The 23,842-nt window shown below is 38.7% G+C and overlaps 1 long non-coding RNA gene across 1 annotated transcript; it reads right to left on the bottom strand.

Annotated features, from left to right (window-relative positions):
• Nucleotides 1–779: 779 nt before the first annotated feature.
• On the bottom strand, nt 780–2,190 carry LOC308686304. Its single transcript, XR_014029571.1, has 4 exons — nt 2,069–2,190; nt 1,854–1,992; nt 1,712–1,777; nt 780–1,638 (listed from the first exon to the last, which is right to left on the bottom strand). It is a non-coding gene; the product is annotated as an uncharacterized lncRNA (long non-coding RNA).
• Nucleotides 2,191–23,842: the final 21,652 nt, after the last annotated feature.

A 23,842-nucleotide genomic window follows, 5' to 3' on the forward strand; every position in this document is an offset into this window, starting at 1 on the left:
TTAGTTCAAGTTTGCTCTGTGTGGATGTATTGTTCTGTTCCAGTGATGTTCTATGACTAAACCTTGAAGGGAAAAGATATCACCTATGGGGTCAAAGCCTGTTCCCCAATGGTATCTGCTTAAGACTTTGCTGGGGGCATATATACCCCTCGGGTCCCAGCAAGTTTTCACCAAGGTGGTAGGACCCAGCGATCCATTGCACCACTTTGCATACCTTGTTTATTAGGGTAGCCTGCCATCCAGATAGCAAATATGCACTTGCTTTTTGCAATTCATCCATTGGGTTATTATGGAATCAAACTAATCAAGAGTTCTAGACTTTGACGGGTTCTTCTTATTTGTTTTCATGTTGCTGTTCTCATGATTGCTGTATGAGATTTTTATAGACAACTATGCCTAGGGCCTTGAAGTTCTATTTTTTCATTTATTTATTTGTTTATTTGATAGGGACATTGCACAACAAATGTGTTGCACAGACCAGAAATAGCTACAAGCTAATTTTCATCTGTAGTCCCTGGACAGAGGCAAAGTGACAGCAGGTTAATACAGTGGACAATGCGCATTCCCACGAATGAGTCCATTCACAATACAAAATACAGATAAAACACATACAAAAGGATCATCTCAACAACCATGTGTGGCGCACAGTAGGTTTATTACGGAAAGAGATTTAAGGAAGAGTCGACTACGCCACCCTGGTCACTAAACCAGAGAAGTATCCTAATGAGGACACACAGGTTCGGTGTTTCCCTTACACAAGGAATTGGAGACGTGGGTATAAGAAAATACAAAAATATTCTTTATTGGACAAATGTAAAATATTAAAATATGCGGCAATTGGGATCAATCATCACTCCACACACACACACACACACACACACACACACACAATAACAATACAGACTTATCAGGACTTGTGATTACCGGAAGCAGGATGAGCTAGCGACAAACTTCTCCACATCAGCAATGGTCGAGAAGCACAAACACGTGCACTACACTGCACCCTCACATCAACCAAGATCAATCACTATAGGCTATAGACCACACACACACACGGTGCATCAGGCCCCACCACCCAAATAGAGCAACTAGCTCTCCTGCTCCGGACTCACAGTGCCTGAAAGACAAGAAAAACGAATTACAACAAAAGAAATAGTTTACATGAATTCTAATTTACAAGGCACAACCACGATACCCAATATCACAAAACAAAATATATGATGCACTCAAACCTGCAGTTATGGGCTTCAGTAAGGTTTTCAGTGCATTGGTTTACAGTCACCAGCCTGTCCCAGCTTCACAGGCCGGCTCACACCCACAACCCTCTTTCCTCTGACAGGCTGAGGATCACTCACAAAATTATTAAGTAATGCAAATATTATTCACAAAAGAAATACAGGGCGAACCCATAAGAAATCAAAAACAAACAAAATAATGCAGTTGAGTTATCCCAATAAAGCAAACTAACTAAAAAATATACTAAATGCTGAGCGTGCTCACATGAGAGCCACTACTGGCCAGCAGATTGAAATAAAACAATAAACAAAAGTAAAAGATATTGGGAACAAAACAGCAGCAATGAAAGTCCCAATCCGAGCAGCAGTCTTCACGTACTTTTATAACAGCAGATTCATTCACCTGCAAAAGCCCGGATGTGAACTAAAATATACACCGTACCGGATCATCATTATAATACAGTGATCACACATACCAACATGCGGCGATCGCGTCATTCGTCCGGCAGCACAGAGTGAGAACCAAATAATACCAAGGCGAGCTGAAATACACAGATAACCCCATGGCTAAAGATTACTCAAAATAAATACGACCACAAGAGCCAAAAAGACACTTACCAGAAAGCCAAACAGCAATACACCAGCGATGATTATTGTAGTAGTATGACGTGCGTTTGTATACGGCAAACGAAGCGCGTTCATCAACCACTGTAAACACTCAGCTTGAACACGCGCTTCTCCACAAGCCGCACAGCACCTGACAAGAGTTACGTGGTTAACCGTTTAGTGTCCGGTAGATTCGAGCAATAATAACCAGCTACCGTCACACTCACCTTCAGCCAGAATGAAAACACAACGACTGCAAACACTCAGCACCACGTGCTTATCCACAAACCGCACGGCAACTCCAGCCAGGATGAACGCAGAGAAATGACGCGCCGGCGAAACAGTCACACATCAACGCAATGTCCGGTGGCCAAACAGCCACCTTGATATACCCGTATGAATCAGACGCTGATTACCTGCGGGCCTCTAGGGCGGAGTCAACACATGCAAACGAGGTGCTACCCAACAGCAGCACTTCACTACACATGCAATTGCAATACATGCAGTATTTACAACTATTTACAGTTCCCTTTTAAATTTACCTTGTAACATTTTTAACAATACCATAAATAACCAATTTTGTGCTAATGATCACAAATCTGACCGTCTTTCAACCACTTCTTCAGATTAAGTTTAAACTGATGCAAGGTGCTAATCTCTCGCATAGTTAAAGGCAACGAGTTCCACATCCCTGCAGCTTTCACAGAGAAGCAATTCTGTCCAAAGGTAGAGGACCTAAAGTTGACATAACAGTCTCCTCTGGAGGAGGCTCGCGTTGTTCTAAGTCCTACCTCTTCAAACGATTTCACAAACATTCTCAGTGACTGTGGTGCCAAATCATGAAAAATTGTATACACTAAACTGACATTCGAAAACAAAATGAAGTTTTCAAAAGTTAACAATTTATATTTCTTCACAATATTACAGTAGTGGTATGAAACAGGTTTTTTATCTAAAATTTTGAGTGCCTGTTTGTACAAGCTTTGGAGCGGCTGTAACGAAGAGTTGGTTGATAGAGACCAACTTGTAATGCAATATGTAAAATGTGACAATATCATCGCATGCATATAAAGCTTGGCTGCATCTGTGCTCATTTGCGGGCGAATATATCTAAACTGCGATAAATTAAATTTGACAGTTTTTATCAATTTTGAAACATGCTTTTTGAATGACAGTGTCCTGTCCAACACTACGCCTAAATACTTCACAGACTCTGCTTCGTGAATCCTTGTTCCTTTTACAATAATTTCCGGCGCAGAGTGAGAAGTATTCCTTTTTGAAAAAAATGTGCAGAGAGTTTTGCTATAATTTAGTGTCAAGCATGATTGCACCATCCAATCTGAAATTTTTTCCATCGCTCCCTGGAGCACAGTTGCTGCTTCGTGACTTGATTTTGCATAGACGTATATCACAGCGTCATCGGCGTACATTTGTACGTGAACTTCAGGACAAATAGCTGGAAGATCATTTATATAAACACTGAACAAGAGAGGGCCCAAAATGGAGCCTTGTGGCACCCCAACTGAGCAATCCAAATAAGAAGACATAGTACTCTTAATTCTTGTGCAGTGCTTCCTATTCTCTAAATATGATTTAAACCATTGTAATGTCTCGTCAGAAATATTGTGAGCGGACAATTTAGATAACAGGATGTTATGGTTTACCATGTCGAATGCTCTTTTCAGATCTAAAAATATGGCACCCACCACCCCCCCTTTATCCAACATGACTTTGAGTTGTTCAACAAAATAACACAGTGCCGTTTCAGTCGAATGGTGTTTTCTGAAACCGAACTGAAGTGGATTCAGGGGGTGCTCTCCATAATTCAAATGATCCATCAGTTGCATGGCCACTGCTTTCTCGACTACCTTCGATATTACAGGTAGGATACTCACTGGTCTATAGTTGGCCAGCTCAGCTTTATCTCCTCCCTTATATAAAGGTGTAACCACTGCCTTTTTTAGACAATCGGGGAAGACCGCTTCTCTGATGGATCGATTGATTAGCTGAGTAGTAGGGCGACAGAGGGTAGCAGCATTCCTTCTAATCATACACGAATCCAAACCATATCCAATCCAAACCATCCATAAATTTCCTGTGACTTTGAAATTTTAAGTCCTTGTAAAATTTTAAGGACTTCTTGCTCCGAGACCTCACTTAAGTGAAACACTGGTTTAGTTGAATCTACATATCTAATTTCCCTTGTTCTGTTACCAAATACAACAACCAAATCATTAACAGAATCTTTAAAAAAACTGTTAAAAGCACTAGCTACCTTTGATTCTTCTTGCGTTAAAGCATTGTTTACTTTAATTTCATAACATTTTTGAGACGTTTTTTTCCGAGAAATAGTATTAATGTGCTTCCAGACTAAGTGATTGTTTCCTTTAGCATTTGTTATCAAATCAATAAAAAAGTTTGCTTTCGAGGTCCTTAGTTCTTTCACTACTTTATTCCGATAATCCTTAAATAGACGCATATCATTTTCAATATTCGATTTTAAAGCCTTTTTAAGCAGAAAATCTCTTCTCCTCATCAGTTTCCAAATATCTACTGTCAACCAGGGTAAATGTGCATTTTTGTTCAAGTTAACACACTTTTTAATAAATTTCACCTTAACGTTATTTATTAGATCTAAAAAGCTCCCACAAAATGAGCCTATTTCATCATTAGAGTTCAAAATATTCCAGTCTACCTTCTCCAACTCTTGGTCAAAATGTGCCAAATCTTTATTGGGTATTTTATAAAAGACCTCTTTCTTATTTGTTCTAAATGTAAATCTATTTTTGTTTAATTTCCTTGCTATAAGAACTAAATTATGATCTGACATACCTGTGATAAAATTAAAAGATTTTATTATTCTGTCAGATTTATTTGAAAAGACCAGGTCGATTTGTGTTTTAGATGTTTTGGTTATCCTTGTCGGTCCTTTTATTAGCTGTTCAAAATTATAAAGACCTACTATTTCCTTTAACCTTTTCCTACTGTTTTTATCAATCCAATTTACATTGAAATCCCCTAGTACAATTACTTCTTTACCAAGAGTATTTAATTGTTTTAAAATCTCCTTAAATGATGTATAAAATTTAGCATCTGCAGAAGGTGGTCTATAAAAACCAGCTAAAATGAATGACATCTGAGGTGACACATTTATAGTTAAAGCAATACATTCAATCTCTGTATCAAATTTATCTTGCACATTTATCTGATGGCATTGTAAATGTTCTTTAACATATACAAGCAGTCCACCACCTCTTCCAGTAGGCCTATCCCTTCTAAATATGCTGTAGCCTGGAATGCAGTAGGCTGCCTGAGGAGATATCTTTGTTAACCAGGTCTCCGATAAACAAATAAAGTCCAAGTTCGAGTTTTTCCACCTGGTCGGTTTTAGAGGAAATACTGCTAACATTTAAATGTCCCCCCAGCAGACCTCTAGGTTTCGATTTCGCGTCCCAGATAACTTTAGCGTGGTTGAGTGTTTTGAGACGTTTTTTTCCGAGAAATAGTATTAATGTGCTTCCAGACTAAGTGATTGTTTCCTTTAGCATTTGTTATCAAATCAATAAAAAAGTTTGCTTTCGAGGTCCTTAGTTCTTTCACTACTTTATTCCGATAATCCTTAAATAGACGCATATCATTTTCAATATTCGATTTTAAAGCCTTTTTAAGCAGAAAATCTCTTCTCCTCATCAATTTCCAAATATCTACTGTCAACCGTTTATCCTCGTGTAGTGCACTTTCCGTTGTACGCATATCCTGCCTAGTGCACCCAAAACACAAATCTCCATGTCCCGATTGGCTAGATAAATCCAGGTGAAAATGCTCGGAGACACTCGCAGCGTTGGATCCAGCCGGGTGGGCGCACACAGCGTCGCCGCGGCCCGTCATTTTGTCCGAATCGACGCTATTGGAGACAGGGCCTGGGCATTGATGAACGTCTCCCGATAATAGGAGACACAGGATAATGATCAGCGTTTCGCCTTGCGAACTGCGCTCAGGCTGTTTTTTGAGTCTTTTTTTGAATGAGGTCATGAGGCCAGGAAACACGAATGTAGTAGCCACAATGGTCTTTCTATCACACCACATGTAGCCACTTATATGTTTTCTTACTTGGCATATGTAACTCTTTAGGTATTTACAACGATTAAAGTGTGAAAATTAATTGCAAGAAAAAGTTTATATTAGTTCAAGTTTGCTCTGTGTGGATGTATTGTTCTGTTCCAATGATGTTCTATGACTAAACCTTGAAGGGAAAAGATATCACCTATGGGGTCAAAGCCTGTTCCCCAATGGTATCTGCTGAAGCCTTTGCTGGAGGCATATATACCCCTCGGGTCCCAGCAAGTTTTCACCAAGGTGGTAGGACCCAGCGATCCATTTCGCCCCTTTGCATACCTTGTTTATTCGTTTAGCCTGCCATCCAGATAATAAATATGCACTTGCTTTGCAATTCATCCATTGGGTTATTATGGAATCAAACTAATGAAGAGTTCTAGACTTTGACGGGTTCTTCTTATTTGTTTTCATGTTGCTTTTCACACGATTGCTGTATGAGATTTTTATAGATATCTATGCCTAGGGCCTTGAAGTTCTATCACACCACATGTAGCCACTTATATGTTTTCTTACTTGGCATATGTAACTCTTTAGGTATTTACAACACGACTGTTCACTATATGATTAAAGTGTGAAAATTAATTGTAAGAAAAAGTTTATATTAGTTCAAGTTTGCTCTGTGTGGATGTATTGTTCTGTTCCAGTGATGTTCTATGACTAAACCTTGAAGGGAAAAGATATTACCTATGGGGTCAAAGCCTGTTCCCCAATGGTATCTGCTGAAGCCTTTGCTGGAGGCATATATACCCCTCGGGTCCCAGCAAGTTTTCACCAAGGTGGTAGGACCCAGAGATCCATTGCACCACTTTGCATACCTTGTTTATTAGGGTAGCCTGCCATCCAGATAGTAAATATGCACTTGCTTTTTGCAATTCATCCATTGGGTTATTATGGAATCAAACTAATCAAGAGTTCTAGACTTTGACGGGTTCTTCTTATTTGTTTTCATGTTGCTGTTCTCATGATTGCTGTATGAGATTTTTATAGACAACTATGCCTAGGGCCTTGAAGTTCTATCACACCGCATGTAGCCACTTATATGTTTTCTTACTTGGCATATGTAACTCTTTAGGTATTTACAACGATTAAAGTGTGAAAATTAATTGCAAGAAAAAGTTTATATTAGTTCACGTTTGCTCTGTGTTGATGTATTGTACTGTTCCAGTGATATAATATGACTAAACCTTGAAGGGAAAAGATATCACCTATGGGGTCAAAGCCTGTTCCCCAATGGTATCTGCTGAAGCCTTTGCTGGAGGCATATATACCCCTCGGGTCCCAGCAAGTTTTCACCAAGGTGGTAGGACCCAGCGATCCATTGCACCACTTTGCATACTTTGTTTATTCGTGTAGTCTGCCATCCAGATAGTAAATATGCACTTGCTTTTTGCAATTCATCCATTGGGTTATTATGGAATCAAACTAATCAAGAGTTCTAGACTTTGACGGGTTCTTCTTATTTGCTTTCATGTTGCTTTTCACACAATTGCTGTATGAGATTTTTATAGACATCTATGCCTAGGGCCTTGAAGTTCTATCACACCACATGTAGCCACTTATATGTTTTCTTACTTGGCATATGTAACTCTTTAGGTATTTACAACACGACTGTTCACTATATGATTAAAGTGTGAAAATTAATTGTAAGAAAAAGTTTATATTAGTTCAAGTTTGCTCTGTGTGGATGTATTGTTCTGTTCCAGTGATGTTCTATGACTAAACCTTGAAGGGAAAAGATATCACCTATGGGGTCAAAGCCTGTTCCCCAATGGTATCTGCTGAAGCCTTTGCTGGAGGCATATATACCCCTCGGGTCCCAGCAAGTTTTCACCAAGGTGGTAGGACCCAGCGATCCATTGCACCACTTTGCATACCTTGTTTATTCGTGTAGCCTGCCATCCAGATAGTAAATATGCCCTTGCTTTTTGCAATTCATCCACTGTGTTATTATGGAATCAAACTAATCAAGAGGTCTAGACTTTGACGGGTTCTTCTTATTTGTTTTCATGTTGCTGTTCTCATGATTGCTGTATGAGATTTTTATAGACAACTATGCCTAGGGCCTTGAAGTTCTATCACACCACATATAGCCACTTATATGTTTTCTTACTTGGCATATGTAACTCTTTAGGTATTTACAACGATTAAAGTGTGAAAATTAATTGTAAGAAAAAGTTTATATTAGTTCAAGTTTGCTCTGTGTGGATGTATTGTTCTGTTCCAGTGATGTTCTATGACTAAACTTTGAAGGGAAAATATATCACCTATGGGGTCAAAGCCTGTTCCCCAATGGTATCTGCTGAAGCCTTTGCTGGAGGCATATATACCCCTCGGGTCCCAGCAAGTTTTCACCAAGGTGGTAGGACCCAGCGATCCATTGCACCACTTTGCATACCTTGTTTATTCGTGTAGCCTGCCATCCAGATAGTAAATATGCCCTTGCTTTTTGCAATTCATCCACTGGGTTATTATGGAATCAAACTAATCAAGAGTTCTAGACTTTGACGGGTTCTTCTTATTTGTTTTCATGTTGCTGTTCTCATGATTGCTGTATGAGATTTTCATAGACAACTATGCCTAGGGCCTTGAAGTTCTATCACACCAAATGTAGCCACTTATATGTTTTCTTACTTGGCATATGTAACTCTTTAGGTATTTACAACACCACTGTTCATTATATGACTAAAGTGTGAAAATTAATTGCCAGAAAAAGTTTATATTAGTTCAAGTTTGCTCTGTGTGGATGTATTGTACTGTTCCAGTGATGTTCTATGACTAAACCTTGAAGGGAAAAGATATCACCTATGGGGTCAAAGCCTGTTCCCCAATGGTATCTGCTGAAGCCTTTGCTGGAGGCATATATACCCCTCGGGTCCCAGCAAGTTTTCACCAAGGTGGTAGGACCCAGCGATCCATTGCACCACTTTGCATACTTTGTTTATTCGTGTAGCCTGCCATCCATATAGTAAATATGCCCTTGCTTTTTGCAATTCATCCACTGGGTTATTATGGAATCAAACCAATCAAGAGTTCTAGACTTTGACGGGTTCTTCTTATTTGCTTTCATGTTGCTTTTCACATGATTGCTGTATGAGATGTTTATAGACAACTATGCCTAGGGCCTTGAAGTTCTATCACACCACATGTAGCCACTTATATGTTTTCTTACTTGGCATATGTAACTCTTTAGGTATTTACAACGATTAAAGTGTGAAAATTAATTGTAAGAAAAAGTTTATATTAGTTCAAGTTTGCTCTGTGTGGATGTATTGTACTGTTCCAGTGATGTTCTATGACTAAACCTTGAAGGGAAAAGATATCACCTATGGGGTCAAAGCCTGTTCCCCAATGGTATCTGCTGAAGCCTTTGCTGGAGGCATATATACCCCACGGGTCCCAGCAAGTTTTCACCAAGGTGGTAGGACCCAGCGATCTATTGCACCACTTTGCATACCTTGTTTATAAGTGTAGCCTGCCACCCAGATAGTAAATATGCACTTGCTTTTTGCAATTCATCCCATTGGGTTATTATGGAATCAAACTAATCAAGAGTTCTAGACTTTGGCGAGTTCTTCTTATTTGTTTTCATGTTGCTGTTCTCATGATTGCTGTTTGTGATTTTTATAGACAACTATGCCTAGGGCCTTGAAGTTCTATCACACCACATGTAGCCACTTATATGCTTTCTTACTTGGCATATGTAACTCTTTAGGTATTTACAACGATTAAAGTGTGAAAATTAATTGCAAGACAAAGTTTATATTAGTTCAAGTTTGCTCTGTGTGGATGTATTGTTCTGTTCCAGTGATGCTCTATGACTAAACCTTGAAGGGAAAAGATATCACCTATGGGGTCAAAGCCTGTTCCCCAATGGTATCTGCTGAAGCCTTTGCTGGAGGCATTTATACCCCTAGGGTCCCAGCAAGTTTTCACCAAGGTGGTAAGACCCAGCGATCCATTGCACCACTTTGCATACCTTGTTTATTAGGGTAGCCTGCCATCCAGATAGTAAATATGCACTTGCTTTTTGCAATTCATCCATTGGGTTATTATGGAATCTAACTAATCAAGAGTTCTAGAATTTGACGGGTTCTTCTTATTTGTTTTCATGTTGCTGTTCTCATGATTGCTGTATGAGATTTTTATAGACAACTATGCCTAGGGCCTTGAAGTTCTATCACACCGCATGTAGCCACTTATATGTTTTCTTACTTGGCATATGTAACTCTTTAGGTATTTACAACGATTAAAGTGTGAAAATTAATTGAAAGAAAAAGTTTATATTAGTTAAAGTTTGCTCTGTGTGGATTTATTGTTCTGTTCCAGTGATGTTCTATGACTAAACCTTGAAGGGAAAAGATATCACCTATGGGGTCAAAGCCTGTTCCCCAATAGTATCTGCTGAAGCCTTTGCTGGAGGCATATATACCCCTCGGGTCCCAGCAAGTTTTCACCAAGGTGGTAGGACCCAGCGATCCATTGCACCACTTTGCATACTTTGTTTATTCGTGTAGTCTGCCCTCCAGATAGTAAATATGCACTTGCTTTGTGCAATTCATCCATTGGGTTATTATGGAATCAAACTAATCAAGAGTTCTAGACTTTGACGAGTTCTTCTTATTTGTTTTCATGTTGCTGTTCTCATGATTGCTGTTTGTGATTTTTATAGACAACTATGCCTAGGGCCTTGAAGTTCTATCACACCACATGTAGCCACTTATATGTTTTCTTACTTGGCATATGTAACTCTTTAGGTATTTACAACACCACTGTTCACTATATGATTAAAGTGTGAAAATTAATTGTAAGAAAAAGTTTATATTAGTTCAAGTTTGCTCTGTGTGGATGTATTGTTCTGTTCCAGTGATGTTCTATGACTAAACCTTGAAGGGAAAAGATATCACCTATGGGGTCAAAGCCTGTTCCCCAATGGTATCTGCTTAAGACTTTGCTGGGGGCATATATACCCCTCGGGTCCCAGCAAGTTTTCACCAAGGTGGTAGGACCCAGCGATCCATTGCACCACTTTGCATACCTTGTTTATTAGGGTAGCCTGCCATCCAGATAGTAAATATGCACTTTCTTTTTGCAATTCATCCATTGGGTTATTATGGAATCAAACTAATCAAGAGTTCTAGACTTTGACGAGTTCTTCTTATTTGCTTTCATGTTGCTTTTCACATGATTGCTGTATGAGATTTTTATAGACAACTATGCCTAGGGCCTTGAAGTTCTATTTTTTCATTTATTTATTTGTTTATTTGACAGGGACATTGCACAACAAATGTGTTGCACAGACCAGAAATAGCTACAAGCTAATTTTCATCTGTAGTCCCTGGACAGAGGCAAAGTGACAGCAGGTTAATACAGTGGACAATGCGCATTCCCACGAATGAGTCCATTCACAATACAAAATACAGATAAAACACATACAAAAGGATCATCTCAACAACCATGCAATTGCAATACATGCAGTATTTACAACTATTTACAGTTCCCTTTTAAATTTACCTTGTAACATTTTTAACAATACCATAAATAACCAATTTTGTGCTAATGATCACAAATCTGACCGTCTTTCAACCACTTCTTCAGATTAAGTTTAAACTGATGCAAGGTGCTAATCTCTCGCATAGTTAAAGGCAACGAGTTCCACATCCCTGCAGCTTTCACAGAGAAGCAATTCTGTCCAAAGGTAGAGGACCTAAAGTTGACATAACAGTCTCCTCTGGAGGAGGCTCGCGTTGTTCTAAGTCCTACCTCTTCAAACGATTTCACAAACATTCTCAGTGACTGTGGTGCCAAATCATGAAAAATTGTATACACTAAACTGACATTCGAAAACAAAATGAAGTTTTCAAAAGTTAACAATTTATATTTCTTCACAATATTACAGTAGTGGTATGAAACAGGTTTTTTATCTAAAATTTTGAGTGCCTGTTTGTACAAGCTTTGGAGCGGCTGTAACGAAGAGTTGGTTGATAGAGACCAACTTGTAATGCAATATGTAAAATGTGACAATATCATCGCATGCATATAAAGCTTGGCTGCATCTGTGCTCATTTGCGGGCGAATATATCTAAACTGCGATAAATTAAATTTGACAGTTTTTATCAATTTTGAAACATGCTTTTTGAATGACAGTGTCCTGTCCAACACTACGCCTAAATACTTCACAGACTCTGCTTCGTGAATCCTTGTTCCTTTTACAATAATTTCCGGCGCAGAGTGAGAAGTATTCCTTTTTGAAAAAAATGTGCAGAGAGTTTTGCTATAATTTAGTGTCAAGCATGATTGCACCATCCAATCTGAAATTTTTTCCATCGCTCCCTGGAGCACAGTTGCTGCTTCGTGACTTGATTTTGCATAGACGTATATCACAGCGTCATCGGCGTACATTTGTACGTGAACTTCAGGACAAATAGCTGGAAGATCATTTATATAAACACTGAACAAGAGAGGGCCCAAAATGGAGCCTTGTGGCACCCCAACTGAGCAATCCAAATAAGAAGACATAGTACTCTTAATTCTTGTGCAGTGCTTCCTATTCTCTAAATATGATTTAAACCATTGTAATGTCTCGTCAGAAATATTGTGAGCGGACAATTTAGATAACAGGATGTTATGGTTTACCGTGTCGAATGCTCTTTTCAGATCTAAAAATATGGCACCCACCACCCCCCCTTTATCCAACATGACTTTGAGTTGTTCAACAAAATAACACAGTGCCGTTTCAGTCGAATGGTGTTTTCTGAAACCGAACTGAAGTGGATTCAGGGGGTGCTCTCCATAATTCAAATGATCCATCAGTTGCATGGCCACTGCTTTCTCGACTACCTTCGATATTACAGGTAGGATACTCACTGGTCTATAGTTGGCCAGCTCAGCTTTATCTCCTCCCTTATATAAAGGTGTAACCACTGCCTTTTTTAGACAATCGGGGAAGACCGCTTCTCTGATGGATCGATTGATTAGCTGAGTAGTAGGGCGACAGAGGGTAGCAGCATTCCTTCTAATCATACACGAATCCAAACCATAACCATCCTGTGACTTTGAAATTTTAAGTCCTTGTAAAATTTTAAGGACTTCTTGCTCCGAGACCTCACTTAAGTGAAACACTGGTTTAGTTGAATCTACATATCTAATTTCCCTTGTTCTGTTACCAAATACAACAACCAAATCATTAACAGAATCTTTAAAAAAACTGTTAAAAGCACTAGCTACCTTTGATTCTTCTTGCGTTAAAGCATTGTTTACTTTAATTTCATAACATTTTTTAGACGTTTTTTTCCGAGAAATAGTATTAATGTGCTTCCAGACTAAGTGATTGTTTCCTTTAGCATTTGTTATCAAATCAATAAAAAAGTTTGCTTTCGAGGTCCTTAGTTCTTTCACTACTTTATTCCGATAATCCTTAAATAGACGCATATCATTTTCAATATTCGATTTTAAAGCCTTTTTAAGCAGAAAATCTCTTCTCCTCATCAATTTCCAAATATCTACTGTCAACCAGGGTAAATGTGCCTTTTTGTTCAAGTTAACACACTTTTTAATAAATTTCACCTTAACGTTATTTATTAGATCTAAAAAGCTCCCACAAAATGAGCCTATTTCATCATTAGAGTTCAAAATATTCCAGTCTACCTTCTCCAACTCTTGGTCAAAATGTGCCAAATCTTTATTGGGTATTTTATAAAAGACCTCTTTCTTATTTGTTCTAAATGTAAATCTATTTTTGTTTAATTTCCTTGCTATAAGAACTAAATTATGATCTGACATACCTGTGATAAAATTAAAAGATTTTATTATTCTGTCAGATTTATTTGAAAAGACCAGGTCGATTTGTGTTTTAGATGTTTTGGTTATCCTTGTCGGTCCTTTTATTAGCTGTTCAAAATTATAAAGACCTACTATTTCCTTTAACCTTTTCCTACTGTTTTTATCAATCCAATTTACATTGAAATCCCCTAGTACAATTACTTCTTTACCAAGAGTATTTAATTGTTTTAAAATCTCCTTAAATGATGTATAAAATTTAGCATCTGCAGAAGGTGGTCTATAAAAACCAGCTAAAATGAATGACATCTGAGGTGACACATTTATAGTTAAAGCAATACATTCAATCTCTGTATCAAATTTATCTTGCACATTTATCTGATGGCATTGTAAATGCTCTTTAACATATACAAGCAGTCCACCACCTCTTCCAGTAGGCCTATCCCTTCTAAATATGCTGTAGCCTGGAATGCAGTAGGCTGCCTGAGGAGATATCTTTGTTAACCAGGTCTCCGATAAACAAATAAAGTCCAAGTTCGAGTTTTTCCACCTGGTCGGTTTTAGAGGAAATACTCCTAACATTTAAATGTCCCCCCAGCAGACCTCTAGGTTTCGATTTCGCGTCCCAGATAACTTTAGCGTGGTTGAGTGTTTTGAGACGTTTTTTTCCGAGAAATAGTATTAATGTGCTTCCAGACTAAGTGATTGTTTCCTTTAGCATTTGTTATCAAATCAATAAAAAAGTTTGCTTTCGAGGTCCTTAGTTCTTTCACTACTTTATTCCGATAATCCTTAAATAGACGCATATCATTTTCAATATTCGATTTTAAAGCCTTTTTAAGCAGAAAATCTCTTCTCCTCATCAATTTCCAAATATCTACTGTCAACCGTTTATCCTCGTGTAGTGCACTTTCCGTTGTACGCATATCCTGCCTAGTGCACCCAAAACACAAATCTCCATGTCCCGATTGGCTAGATAAATCCAGGTGAAAATGCTCGGAGACACTCGCAGCGTTGGATCCAGCCGGGTGGGCGCACACAGCGTCGCCGCGGCCCGTCATTTTGTCCGAATCGACGCTATTGGAGACAGGGCCTGGGCATTGATGAACGTCTCCCGATAATAGGAGACACAGGATAATGATCAGCGTTTCGCCTTGCGAACTGCGCTCAGGCTGTTTTTTGAGTCTTTTTTTGAATGAGGTCATGAGGCCAGGAAACACGAATGTAGTAGCCACAATGGTCTTTCTATCACACCTCATGTAGCCACTTATATGTTTTCTTACTTGGCATATGTAACTCTTTAGGTATTTACAACGATTAAAGTGTGAAAATTAATTGCAAGAAAAAGTTTATATTAGTTCAAGTTTGCTCTGTGTGGATGTATTGTTCTGTTCCAATGATGTTCTATGACTAAACCTTGAAGGGAAAAGATATCACCTATGGGGTCAAAGCCTGTTCCCCAATGGTATCTGCTGAAGCCTTTGCTGGAGGCATATATACCCCTCGGGTCCCAGCAAGTTTTCACCAAGGTGGTAGGACCCAGCGATCCATTTCGCCCCTTTGCATACCTTGTTTATTCGTTTAGCCTGCCATCCAGATAATAAATATGCACTTGCTTTGCAATTCATCCATTGGGTTATTATGGAATCAAACTAATGAAGAGTTCTAGACTTTGACGGGTTCTTCTTATTTGTTTTCATGTTGCTTTTCACACGATTGCTGTATGAGATTTTTATAGATATATATGCCTAGGGCCTTGAAGTTCTATCACACCACATGTAGCCACTTATATGTTTTCTTACTTGGCATATGTAACTCTTTAGGTATTTACAACACGACTGTTCACTATATGATTAAAGTGTGAAAATTAATTGTAAGAAAAAGTTTATATTAGTTCAAGTTTGCTCTGTGTGGATGTATTGTTCTGTTCCAGTGATGTTCTATGACTAAACCTTGAAGGGAAAAGATATTACCTATGGGGTCAAAGCCTGTTCCCCAATGGTATCTGCTGAAGCCTTTGCTGGAGGCATATATACCCCTCGGGTCCCAGCAAGTTTTCACCAAGGTGGTAGGACCCAGAGATCCATTGCACCACTTTGCATACCTTGTTTATTAGGGTAGCCTGCCATCCAGATAGTAAATATGCACTTGCTTTTTGCAATTCATCCATTGGGTTATTATGGAATCAAACTAATCAAGAGTTCTAGACTTTGACGGGTTCTTCTTATTTGCTTTCATGTTGCTTTTCACACAATTGCTGTATGAGATTTTTATAGACATCTATGCCTAGGGCCTTGAAGTTCTATCACACCACATATATCCACTTATGTGTTTTCTTACTTGGCATATGTAACTCTTTAGGTATTTACAATGATTAAAGTGTGAAAATTAATTGCAAGAAAAAGTTTATATTAGTTCACGTTTGCTCTGTGTTGATGTATTGTACTGTTCCAGTGATATTCTATGACTAAACCTTGAAGGGAAAAGATATCACCTATGGGGTCAAAGCCTGTTCCCCAATGGTATCTGCTGAAGCCTTTGCTGGAGGCATATATACCCCTCGGGTCCCAGCAAGTTTTCACCAAGGTGGTAGGACCCAGCGATCCATTGCACCACTTTGCATACCTTGTTTATTAGGGTAGCCTGCCATCCAGATAGTAAATATGCACTTGCTTTTTGCAATTCTTCCATTGGGTTATTATGGAATCAAACTAATCAAGAGTTCTAGACTTTGACGGGTTCTTCTTATTTGTTTTCATGTTGCTGTTCTCATGATTGCTGTATGAGATTTTTATAGACAACTATGCCTAGGGCCTTGAAGTTCTATCACACCGCATGTAGCCACTTATATGTTTTCTTACTTGGCATATGTAACTCTTTAGGTATTTACAACGATTAAAGTGTGAAAATTAATTGAAAGAAAAAGTTTATATTAGTTCAAGTTTGCTCTGTGTGGATGAATTGTTCTGTTCCAGTGATGTTCTATGACTAAACCTTGAAGGGAAAAGATATCACCTATGGGGTCAAAGCCTGTTCCCCAATGGTATCTGCTGAAGCCTTTGCTGGAGGCATATATACCCCTCGGGTCCCAGCAAGTTTTCACCAAGGTGGTAGGACCCAGCGATCCATTGCACCACTTTGCATACCTTGTTTATTTGTGTAGCCTGCCATCCAGATAGTAAATATGCCCTTGCTTTTTGCAATTCATCCACTGGGTTATTATGGAATCAAACTAATCAAGAGGTCTAGACTTTGACGGGTTCTTCTTATTTGTTTTCATGTTGCTGTTCTCATGATTGCTGTATGAGATTTTTATAGACAACTATGCCTAGGGCCTTGAAGTTCTATCACACCACATATAGCCACTTATGTGTTTTCTTACTTGGCATATGTAACTCTTTAGGTATTTACAACGATTAAAGTGTGAAAATTAATTGCAAGAAAAAGTTTATATTAGTTCACGTTTGCTCTGTGTTGATGTATTGTACTGTTCCAGTGATATTCTATGACAAAACCTTGAAGGGAAAAGATATCACCTATGGGGTCAAAGCCTGTTCCCCAATGGTATCTGCTGGAGCCTTTGCTGGAGGCATATATACCCCTCGGGTCCCAGCAAGTTTTCACCAAGGTGGTAGGACCCAGCGATCCATTGCACCACTTTGCATACTTTGTTTATTCGTGTAGTCTGCCATCCAGATAGTAAATATGCACTTGCTTTTTGCAATTCATCCATTGGGTTATTATGGAATCAAACTAATCAAGAGTTCTAGACTTTGACGGGTTCTTCTTATTTGCTTTCATGTTGCTTTTCACACAATTGCTGTATGAGATTTTTATAGACATCTATGCCTAGGGCCTTGAAGTTCTATCACACCACATGTAGCCACTTATATGTTTTCTTACTTGGCATATGTAACTCTTTAGGTATTTACAACACGACTGTTCACTATATGATTAAAGTGTGAAAATTAATTGTAAGAAAAAGTTTATATTAGTTCAAGTTTGCTCTGTGTGGATGTATTGTTCTGTTCCAGTGATGTTCTATGACTAAACCTTGAAGGGAAAAGATATTACCTATGGGGTCAAAGCCTGTTCCCCAATGGTATCTGCTGAAGCCTTTGCTGGAGGCATATATACCCCTCGGGTCCCAGAAAGTTTTCACCAAGGTGGTAGGACCCAGCGATCCATTGCACCACTTTGCATACCTTGTTTAATCGTGTAGCCTGCCATCCAGATAGTAAATATGCCCTTGCTTTTTGCAATTCATCCACTGGGTTATTATGGAATCAAACTAATCAAGAGTTCTAGACTTTGACGGGTTCTTCTTATTTGTTTTCATGTTGCTGTTCTCATGATTGCTGTATGAGATTTTTATTGACATCTATGCCTAGGGCCTTGAAGTTCTATCACACCACATATATCCACTTATGTGTTTTCTTACTTGGCATATGTAACTCTTTAGGTATTTACAACGATTAAAGTGTGAAAATTAATTGCAAGAAAAAGTTTATATTAGTTCACGTTTGCTCTGTGTTGATGTATTGTACTGTTCCAGTGATATTCTATGACTAAACCTTGAAGGGAAAAGATATCACCTATGGGGTCAAAGCCTGTTCCCCAATGGTATCTGCTGAAGCCTTTGCTGGAGGCATATATACCCCTCGGGTCCCAGCAAGTTTTCACCAAGGTGGTAGGACCCAGCGATCCATTGCACCACTTTGCATACTTTGTTTATTCGTGTAGTCTGCCATCCAGATAGTAAATATGCACTTGATTTTTGCAATTCATCCATTGGGTTATTATGGAATCAAACTAATCAAGAGTTCTAGACTTTGACGGGTTCTTCTTATTTGCTTTCATGTTGCTTTTCACACAATTGCTGTATGAGATTTTTATAGACATCTATTCCTAGGGCCTTGAAGTTCTATCACACCACATGTAGCCACTTATATGTTTTCTTACTTGGCATATGTAACTCTTTAGGTATTTACAACACCACTGTTCACTATATGATTAAAGTGTGAAAATTAATTGTAAGAAAAAGTTTATATTAGTTCAAGTTTGCTCTGTGTGGATGTATTGTTCTGTTCCAGTGATGTTCTATGACTAAACCTTGAAGGGAAAAGATATCACCTATGGGGTCAAAGCCTGTTCCCCAATGGTATCTGCTGAAGCCTTTGCTGGAGGCATATATACCCCTCGGGTCCCAGCAAGTTTTCACCAAGGTGGTAGGACCCAGCGATCCATTGCACCACTTTGCATACCTTGTTTATTAGTGTAGCCTGCCATCCAGATAGTAAATATGCCCTTGCTTTTTGCAATTCATCCACTGGGTTATTATGGAATCAAACTAATCAAGAGTTCTAGACTTTGACGGGTTCTTCTTATTTGCTTTCATGTTGCTTTTCACACAATTGCTGTATGAGATTTTTATAGACATCTATGCCTAGGGCCTTGAAGTTCTATCACACCACATATATCCACTTATGTGTTTTCTTACTTGGCATATGTAACTCTTTAGGTATTTACAATGATTAAAGTGTGAAAATTAATTGCAAGAAAAAGTTTATATTAGTTCACGTTTGCTCTGTGTTGATGTATTGTACTGTTCCAGTGATATTCTATGACTAAACCTTGAAGGGAAAAGATATCACCTATGGGGTCAAAGCCTGTTCCCCAATGGTATCTGCTGAAGCCTTTGCTGGAGGCATATATACCCCTCGGGTCCCAGCAAGTTTTCACCAAGGTGGTAGGACCCAGCGATCCATTGCACCACTTTGCATACCTTGTTTATTAGGGTAGCCTGCCATCCAGATAGTAAATATGCACTTGCTTTTTGCAATTCTTCCATTGGGTTATTATGGAATCAAACTAATCAAGAGTTCTAGACTTTGACGGGTTCTTCTTATTTGTTTTCATGTTGCTGTTCTCATGATTGCTGTATGAGATTTTTATAGACAACTATGCCTAGGGCCTTGAAGTTCTATCACACCGCATGTAGCCACTTATATGTTTTCTTACTTGGCATATGTAACTCTTTAGGTATTTACAACGATTAAAGTGTGAAAATTAATTGAAAGAAAAAGTTTATATTAGTTCAAGTTTGCTCTGTGTGGATGAATTGTTCTGTTCCAGTGATGTTCTATGACTAAACCTTGAAGGGAAAAGATATCACCTATGGGGTCAAAGCCTGTTCCCCAATGGTATCTGCTGAAGCCTTTGCTGGAGGCATATATACCCCTCGGGTCCCAGCAAGTTTTCACCAAGGTGGTAGGACCCAGCGATCCATTGCACCACTTTGCATACCTTGTTTATTTGTGTAGCCTGCCATCCAGATAGTAAATATGCCCTTGCTTTTTGCAATTCATCCACTGGGTTATTATGGAATCAAACTAATCAAGAGGTCTAGACTTTGACGGGTTCTTCTTATTTGTTTTCATGTTGCTGTTCTCATGATTGCTGTATGAGATTTTTATAGACAACTATGCCTAGGGCCTTGAAGTTCTATCACACCACATATAGCCACTTATGTGTTTTCTTACTTGGCATATGTAACTCTTTAGGTATTTACAACGATTAAAGTGTGAAAATTAATTGCAAGAAAAAGTTTATATTAGTTCACGTTTGCTCTGTGTTGATGTATTGTACTGTTCCAGTGATATTCTATGACAAAACCTTGAAGGGAAAAGATATCACCTATGGGGTCAAAGCCTGTTCCCCAATGGTATCTGCTGGAGCCTTTGCTGGAGGCATATATACCCCTCGGGTCCCAGCAAGTTTTCACCAAGGTGGTAGGACCCAGCGATCCATTGCACCACTTTGCATACTTTGTTTATTCGTGTAGTCTGCCATCCAGATAGTAAATATGCACTTGCTTTTTGCAATTCATCCATTGGGTTATTATGGAATCAAACTAATCAAGAGTTCTAGACTTTGACGGGTTCTTCTTATTTGCTTTCATGTTGCTTTTCACACAATTGCTGTATGAGATTTTTATAGACATCTATGCCTAGGGCCTTGAAGTTCTATCACACCACATGTAGCCACTTATATGTTTTCTTACTTGGCATATGTAACTCTTTAGGTATTTACAACACGACTGTTCACTATATGATTAAAGTGTGAAAATTAATTGTAAGAAAAAGTTTATATTAGTTCAAGTTTGCTCTGTGTGGATGTATTGTTCTGTTCCAGTGATGTTCTATGACTAAACCTTGAAGGGAAAAGATATTACCTATGGGGTCAAAGCCTGTTCCCCAATGGTATCTGCTGAAGCCTTTGCTGGAGGCATATATACCCCTCGGGTCCCAGAAAGTTTTCACCAAGGTGGTAGGACCCAGCGATCCATTGCACCACTTTGCATACCTTGTTTAATCGTGTAGCCTGCCATCCAGATAGTAAATATGCCCTTGCTTTTTGCAATTCATCCACTGGGTTATTATGGAATCAAACTAATCAAGAGTTCTAGACTTTGACGGGTTCTTCTTATTTGTTTTCATGTTGCTGTTCTCATGATTGCTGTATGAGATTTTTATTGACATCTATGCCTAGGGCCTTGAAGTTCTATCACACCACATATATCCACTTATGTGTTTTCTTACTTGGCATATGTAACTCTTTAGGTATTTACAACGATTAAAGTGTGAAAATTAATTGCAAGAAAAAGTTTATATTAGTTCACGTTTGCTCTGTGTTGATGTATTGTACTGTTCCAGTGATATTCTATGACTAAACCTTGAAGGGAAAAGATATCACCTATGGGGTCAAAGCCTGTTCCCCAATGGTATCTGCTGAAGCCTTTGCTGGAGGCATATATACCCCTCGGGTCCCAGCAAGTTTTCACCAAGGTGGTAGGACCCAGCGATCCATTGCACCACTTTGCATACTTTGTTTATTCGTGTAGTCTGCCATCCAGATAGTAAATATGCACTTGATTTTTGCAATTCATCCATTGGGTTATTATGGAATCAAACTAATCAAGAGTTCTAGACTTTGACGGGTTCTTCTTATTTGCTTTCATGTTGCTTTTCACACAATTGCTGTATGAGATTTTTATAGACATCTATTCCTAGGGCCTTGAAGTTCTATCACACCACATGTAGCCACTTATATGTTTTCTTACTTGGCATATGTAACTCTTTAGGTATTTACAACACCACTGTTCACTATATGATTAAAGTGTGAAAATTAATTGTAAGAAAAAGTTTATATTAGTTCAAGTTTGCTCTGTGTGGATGTATTGTTCTGTTCCAGTGATGTTCTATGACTAAACCTTGAAGGGAAAAGATATCACCTATGGGGTCAAAGCCTGTTCCCCAATGGTATCTGCTGAAGCCTTTGCTGGAGGCATATATACCCCTCGGGTCCCAGCAAGTTTTCACCAAGGTGGTAGGACCCAGCGATCCATTGCACCACTTTGCATACCTTGTTTATTAGTGTAGCCTGCCATCCAGATAGTAAATATGCCCTTGCTTTTTGCAATTCATCCACTGGGCTATTATGGAATCAAACTAATCAAGAGGTCTAGACTTTGACGGGTTCTTCTAATTTGTTTTCATGTTGCTGTTCTCATGATTGCTGTATGATATTTTTATAGACAACTATGCCTAGGGCCTTGAAGTTCTATCACACCACATATAACCACTTATATGTTTTCTTACTTGGCATATGTAACTCTTTAGGTATTTACAACGATTAAAGTGTGAAAATTAATTGTAAGAAAAAGTTTATATTAGTTCAAGTTTGCTCTGTGTGGATGTATTGTTCTGTTCCAGTGATGTTCTATGACTAAACTTTGAAGGGAAAAGATATCACCTATGGGGTCAAAGCCTGTTCCCCAATGGTATCTGCTGAAACCTTTGCTGGAGGCATATATACCCCTCGGGTCCCAGGAAGTTTTCACCAAGGTGGTAGGACCCAGCGATCCATTGCACCACTTTGCATACCTTGTTTATTCGTGTAGCCTGCCATCCAGATAGTAAATATGCCCTTGCTTTTTGCAATTCATCCCATTGGGTTATTATGGAATCAAACTAATCAAGAGTTCTAGACTTTGACGGGTTCTTCTTATTTGTTTTCATGTTGCTGTTCTCATGATTGCTGTATGAGATTTTTATAGACATCTATGCCTAGGGCCTTGAAGTTCTATCACACCACATATATCCACTTATGTGTTTTCTTACTTGGCATATGTAACTCTTTAGGTATTTACAACGATTAAAGTGTGAAAATTAATTGCAAGAAAAAGTTTATATTAGTTCACGTTTGCTCTGTGTTGATGTATTGTACTGTTCCAGTGATATTCTATGACTAAACCTTGAAGGGAAAAGATATCACCTATGGGGTCAAAGCCTGTTCCCCAATGGTATCTGCTGAAGCCTTTGCTGGAGGCATATATACCCCTCGGGTCCCAGCAAGTTTTCACCAAGGTGGTAGGACCCAGCAATCCATTGCACCACTTTGCATACTTTGTTTATTCGTGTAGTCTGCCATCCAGATAGTAAATATGCACTTGCTTTTTGCAATTCATCCATTGGGTTATTATGGAATCAAACTAATCAAGAGTTCTAGACTTTGACGGGTTCTTCTTATTTGCTTTCATGTTGCTTTTCACATGATTGCTGTATGAGATTTTTATAGACATCTATGCCTAGGGCCTTGAAGTTCTATCACACCACATGTAGCCACTTATATGTTTTCTTACTTGGCATATGTAACTCTTTAGGTATTTACAACACGACTGTTCACTATTTGATTAAAGTGTGAAAATTAATTGTAAGAAAAATTATATATTAGTTCAAGTTTGCTCTGTGTGGATGTATTGTTCTGTTCCAGTGATGTTCTATGACTAAACCTTGAAGGGAAAAGATATTACCTATGGGGTCAAAGCCTGTTCCCCAATGGTATCTGCTAAAGCCTTTGCTGGAGGCATATATACCCCTCGGGTCCCAGCAAGTTTTCACCAAGGTGGTAGGACCCAGCGATCCATTGCACCACTTTGCATACCTTGTTTATTAGGGTAGCCTGCCATCCAGATAGTAAATATGCACTTGCTTTTTGCAATTCATCCATTGGGTTATTATGGAATCAAACTAATCAAGAGTTCTAGA

Source organism: Scardinius erythrophthalmus (genome assembly GCF_964197995.2).
Source record: "Scardinius erythrophthalmus genome assembly, contig: HAP1_SCAFFOLD_109, whole genome shotgun sequence".
In the NCBI taxonomy this organism is placed as follows: domain Eukaryota; kingdom Metazoa; phylum Chordata; class Actinopteri; order Cypriniformes; family Leuciscidae; genus Scardinius; species Scardinius erythrophthalmus.